The sequence below is a fragment of the Athene cunicularia genome (genome assembly GCF_003259725.1).
Source record: "Athene cunicularia isolate RWA chromosome 1 unlocalized genomic scaffold, athCun1 chr1_part1, whole genome shotgun sequence".
Classification (NCBI taxonomy): Eukaryota; Metazoa; Chordata; class Aves; order Strigiformes; family Strigidae; genus Athene; species Athene cunicularia.
Window position 1 is genome coordinate 13,780,558 of NW_020799091.1, and position 6,023 is coordinate 13,786,580.

A 6,023-nucleotide genomic window follows, 5' to 3' on the forward strand; every position below is an offset into this window, starting at 1 on the left:
AAAAAAAAAAAAAAAACCAAAACCAAAACTTTGTTCATAAAATAAGGATTTGAGTGACGTTTTGGATTATCACAATTAGCGTCACTGAATTTCAGAGAATATATCCAGATTATTGTATGAGAGGCCCAGGTGGCGTCCATTGCATAAACAGATAATCTGCTACCTGGGATGTCTGGTACTGGCTGGTACTGGGACAGATGGATTTTAGGTCAATGCAGCCACTGGTTGATGCTAAATTAAGCCCTGTCAGGATGTTCTTTGTTTTCTGAGGTGGGCCTTCTGAATAACCAGGAACAGAGCAGTTTTCCTTCCTACTCCACAAAAAGATAAGAAGTGAGTATTCAGCATGACATTTAGTGTGTGCGGTTTTGGCCTAATTTCGGCAACTTGTTATGCAATCATTTTTTGTATAAGAATGTATGTGTCTGTCCACTCTACCCCAATAACTCCTCAATTGTTTGACCAATTTAACAGCAAGTTTGTCAAAATTTGACAGCAAACTCCAGCCTCTGGAAACCCTGTCTTCTAATCTTTTCACTAAACAGCTTTTTATATTCACTCGATTAGCACTTGTCTGTGGCTCCCCACCCCCCCTGCCACTGTTAGGTTTATCCAATGGGCATTGGTATGTGGGCCAATATTAAATTTGTAGCTGCTAGCCAAAAAAACCTATCTTAACCCCTTACCAAAGGCTCATCACCCTTCTTTCTGTTTTCTCTATGTTTTTCCTTCTAATATACTCTCATGAAAATATTAGAAATTTAACACAAAGTCTAAAGAAAACTTTTTTTTTTTTTCAGCAGTGCCATTAAATTACTTTTCATTTATTTACTCCCATAAGTGCAAAAAAGACAAAGGGTTTTCAGTACAACTATGATTCCTCTTATTTCTCAAAATATTCTTAAGAAACACAGTATTGCACAGCAGAATACGAAAAGGAAAAGCTCAGCTTCTCTGAGGCTGCAGTTTTACTACCATTTGGCAGCAGGATTAACCAAAGCAGCCCCTGCTCCTGTCATTGAATCCTGTGTCTGCTCCAAATGTTTGTGCCATCATTGTTCAAGTAGAGCTTATTTATGGTTTGTTCAGTTTGTGCACAGGGTTTTTTTTTTTCTTTTGGTTTTGCTATAAGCCACAGATCAGCTCCCCGTTTAGCTACATTGGGAACTCAGGCACAGAGCTCAGATTTCTGGTTTTGCTTCCAGAATTAAGGCCTTACTTCACATGTGGCAACATAAGACTTAAGCACCTCTTTGCACACAGGTTTTTGGAAGTTAGTCAATTCCCATGTGCTTATGTGTCATTTGAAACTGTGATGCAGATACTTTGGAAAACTTCACCTTGTAGCTGTAACCTCTAAATGGATGATTTAATTTCTGAGGTAGATGGCCTTTTAAACAGAGTATTTCATCACAGCAATGACACAGTCACATGCAGTCACATTTAGTGTGTTTCACAAACCACTTGTATCTTCCTGAACCTAATAGTAGTCTTAGTAATAAACCTCCAGTGTAATCCTCAGGAAAACAAACAGTGCCACATCTGATTTTCTCTCAATTGAAGGAGTAAAAGATTCCTCAAGAACATGAATAGCAACAGCTAGTTCAACTAAAGCAAATTAACCACCTTAGGAAGGATCTAAAATTTGCGGAGAGATGATGGGGAATGATCTATTTCTAGAGAAATTTTCTTACTATGACTGCAGAAAGTAAGGAGTCAAAGTAGACAACCTGCTGTTTAGAAAGACAACTCCTTTGGAAGAACCACAAAGGTGGAGCTCTGAATTTACACAAATTGATGCTGTTGAAGAGTAGCCTTTTGATTTCCTTGATGCATAGGTGGTCATGTTCCCACCTAAATGTGGCTTATTTTAGTCTAATCACCTCTGTTTTGGCATTCTTCAAGTTCCTATCTCCTGCTGAATTAATATTTATTATACTATCAGGAGAACGAGATTATCTTTCTAGACGGAGAGAGTAAAACTTAGAAAAGTGAGCAGATTCTCAAATCTAAAAAGGGAATTGTACTCAATATTCAACAAGATTTTCCTGCAATTCATTCCAACTTTTTTTATCCTCCAAGTGAATAACAACAGAAGAGATTTTCTGTTTGAAAAGCCTCAACTTATTCAGTGGGGCTTTAATATGTTCTTGAGACTGCTTATGGCTTATGGGAGAATTTATCTGAGCATTAAATGTGAGAAAAGAAAACCCACAACTGATTTAGATAAACTTTAACATTTGTACTTGAGATCCTTTGTGTAGGAGGATGTGCAACACAAAACTGTCTAGGTGCAAAGGGAATGGAAACTTTCCAGATTGTGACTGTACTGACCTTCAGTAGGGGAGTAGCAAGATGTATGCTCTGGGTTCTGGGGCTTTTTTTCTTGAACATGTGAGGTTATTACAATGAGTCATGGATGCCCTTAATGCCTAAATATGATATTTGTCCTTTGCGAGGTTTTTACCCATTTTTTTTGCTATATACCCAAATGCAACTAAAAAAGTCTCATTAAAAAAAAAATAAAGTAATAGTTACTGCTGGTCTAGACGTATTGCTTGTCTAAACTGCCCTGTTGCTGTGTTTAGTCAAAACAAAGTGGGCAGTTTGCATCCACCTAGATTATCAAAACAGTTTGTCTGATCTCATGTTTATAGGATGACAGAACTACTCTGCTCTTGGCTTTATTTGTAAATTAAATAGATAGTGAAACTTTATCTACAGTTAGTATCTTCTGTCTCAGACTGGCTTTTCCTGAGTTTTCCTTAATATCTATTTTTTTCCTATTTATCTCCTCATTATCGTCCTCTTATGTCCTGAAGGAGTTGACTAGCCACATCTTCCAAAGAAAATTTGGTCAGTAGTGTTTTGTGGAATGCTAATTGCCATCTTAGATCAGTTTAACAGACTACCTCCTTACTGCCGGAAAGGGGTTGGTGCTCACAATGAAGCTCACCTTCCAAAGTTCAAAATAAGTAGATCATGTTCCATGGAAGCATTTGATACCTTTGGGAAGCTGAAAAATGTAGGCACTAGCTAGTGATAACTGTGTTTATTTTTTAATACTAATTGTATAGATTTGTGGAAGAGTAGGTACAGGAGTTTCCTTCCATCTCTTCCTTCACTAGCTGAGTTGCATGGCTCCTTGATGAAGCCTTGTGAGGCCTTGGAGAAATGCCTTGTTTCTCACTCCTAAAAGCAGCTTGGGATTAAGATAATTTCTGTTATTTCTATATATCAACAGTCAGACAGGATATAGATACAGTTGAGGTAACACATTTAATGTTTGAGGGAGTACTTTTTCTTCACCTAACTGAATGCTTGTCCCTAAGACAAAGAAGCAACTACAGGTTACATTCTTGGCTAGGTTTAAAGATCCCAGCAGTATTACTGAAACTGCAGATTATGCTGTATCTTATCCTCAGTAGTGCTGACATGATGAATTTGCTAATTTGAGCTGGTTGTATCTCCAGAAACATCTAAGATAAAAATCACAGTTAATATTTGTGCATGTCAGGTTGTTAAGGTCGTGCCTGTATAATTGGTAAGGTTGAAATCCTAGCCAGATGGTCTGGCAGTCACTTATGGTGGTGAGAAACTAGGTAACAGTATTCTTCCTGTAATTTATGGGAGAGAAAAGCAGTGGCAATGGAAAAGCAAGTAAACAGTGCCTTTTCTCCCTCTCTCCCCTTCATAGATGTTAGGGGTGTGTTACAGAGGCGCCATCAAAGCCAGATGTTTTAATGCTGTGGAAGATGGTAAACCGGAGAAGGCATCAGGGAAGGATGACAGCATGGGGAGACTGCCATGCATAAGGCTTCTCGGAGAAGACTTCTGGACATACAGTTACATCAGGTAATTCAAGTGCCATCCGTGCTCCATGATGCACCAGATAATGCACTCATGGAGGGTCACTGCATTCCACCTCCAGAGATCTGCTGTATCACCTTTGCTGTTTCAGTTAACATTGCCATTAGGTTGATTTTCATAAGCACTGGTAATGTGGCAGCCATGCTTTTATTAGCACTTCAACCTCTGTGATTAGCTGGGACTCCTTAAGAAAGCAAGTTTCCTCTGGTTGAGGACAGCTTTATCTGAAAGCAGCCTTCTTCCCCCCCTCTCCAGAGCTAAGAGTCTGCAAAGCAGAGTGCCTTGTTTCAGTTTATCTGTCCTACTATTTTTAGGTCAAGACTGTGATCTTGGAAGCTTGCTGCAGCAGGGAAAAGGGCTGGAATAAGGACCAGTCCCACAGCCTGAGAACCAAAGCCGAAGCCCTCATTTAGCTTGGGTAGGACTTAAGCACCACTGGTGTCCTCTCTGCCTCTGGAGAATTACCTCGGTCCCAGGTTGAAGCCAGACTCAGGATGCTGATGATAATGTACTGTTCCTCAGGAATTTCAGTCCTAAGAAAAAGCCTTTAGTTATGTTAGTCATTCATGTATCTGGGGAAAGGACTATCAATCATTGCAGCTAAGTAGGTGGGGAAAGTTCCCTCATCTCTTTCTCTGAAGAGCAAAGGAATTGCTGGGAATGGAGAACTGGGGGAACTGCTACTAGACTCGAAGAGACAAAGCAAGCAGAAAGAGCCTGGTAGCTCAGGGCAGCTACACCTATTTTTCTGCTAATACAAGCATTTTAGCCTGCTTTTTTTGTTCCTCCCCTCCCTTCCTCCTCATTGCGTGAGGCTTGCCAAGCAGAAAGGGAGGGCCTGAAACTGCTCGCCTTGAGGCCTGGGAGGGGAGGAAAGAGCAGTTTATATTGCCAGATTGGAAGGAGGCTGAAGGGTACAGAAGGGCAAAGGGCAGATACGTGGCTGGGGGTGGTGTGGCACAAGGGAGGGAGGGAGGGATGCAGGCTGCAGAGAGTTAAGGAGGAACACTGGATTAATTAGCCTTGGGAGAATGTATGGTAAAAAATCAATCATCTGTTACAACAGACTCAGTGCAACTTCATCCGGGGAGTCCTGCTTGAAGTCCCTAAACTGGGAGCATCCCCAGCTTGCTCTGCAAAAGTAAACCAGTTACAAGAAAAGCCACACACACGTACATATACAGAGCTCAGTTCCTTATGTGACATTGAACAGTTCCCTATGTGCAATAAAACTGACATCCCCATCAGTCTTCAGGTACGGTATTTGGAGAGCTGACTCAGTTTTTGAACCTGTAGCCCTGTCTTCTCCACGTCAGCAGCTTCCTTAAAATGACACATCAGTAACCTGATAACCATTTTAAACTTCTAAAAGGAGTTTTTAACCTTTTTTTTTTTTTTGGTGCAACTGCTGAAACAGCAAATGTTTCTATGTCTGTAATTATGTGAAGTTAAATGGTGTTTCAGTAGTAGCTATACTACACTAGCTGTCACTGCAGCTAGATGTTGGAAATGTGACACATAGTATTGTTATGTATGATAAATGTCATCACATATGACAGGAAATTTGAAACAGTTTTAGAAATTATATGAATGAGTCTATTGCAAATTCATTTTACTGGAACTGTTACAGAAAATTACCCGCTCGTGTCATAATGCTCTGTTCAGTCACACTTCCTTGATTTTTACTCTTCAGTTCTCAGTTGTGTAAACACCCTACTACAGTTCTGTCATCACAAAATGGGGCTTTTTAAAATCATGTATCTGCTGTTTCTTTATAGGAAATGCCAGACCATGACTGTGCTGGGAGATTTTGAGCTTCGGTCGGTGTCCTGGTACCTGCTGTGGAAGTTTTTCAGATTTCTGTATGCAGAAATACTGCCTTACACCCCCCCAGTGGAAATTTATGTTCTATTTTGTCTTCCTCCTGTTCTTCCCCCGTGACTTTCAATGACTGAAGTCTTTTCGTCGGTCATGTTGTTCCCCGTCTTGCCGTCAGCAGAGCTGCCTCGAGTAGGAAATCCGGCCAAGCAACTGTTTTCGGCCGGTGCCAAACTGCGGGGTTTGCGGCAAGTCCCGTCCTGGCCACCCCTTGGCACCGCGAAGCCGTGCGAGGGGGCTGTGCCCGCAGCCGGCGGCCGGGGGGGAGCGGTGCC

The 6,023-nt window shown here is 41.1% G+C and overlaps 1 protein-coding gene across 2 annotated transcripts in view; it reads left to right on the forward strand.

The window, feature by feature from the left end:
* Positions 1-6,023, forward strand: part of LOC113491430 (inhibitor of apoptosis protein) — an 18,319-nt gene that overhangs the window by 2,216 nt on the left and 10,080 nt on the right. The window contains exons 1-2 of one of the 2 annotated variants that reach the window (XM_026868344.1): positions 224-333; positions 3,698-3,855. The exons of the other annotated variant lie outside the window; for it this stretch is intronic. The gene's annotated coding sequence lies outside the window, so the exon portion shown is untranslated. Of the gene's footprint in view, positions 1-223; positions 334-3,697; positions 3,856-6,023 lie in introns of those variants that run through there. 2 annotated transcript variants of the gene reach the window in all.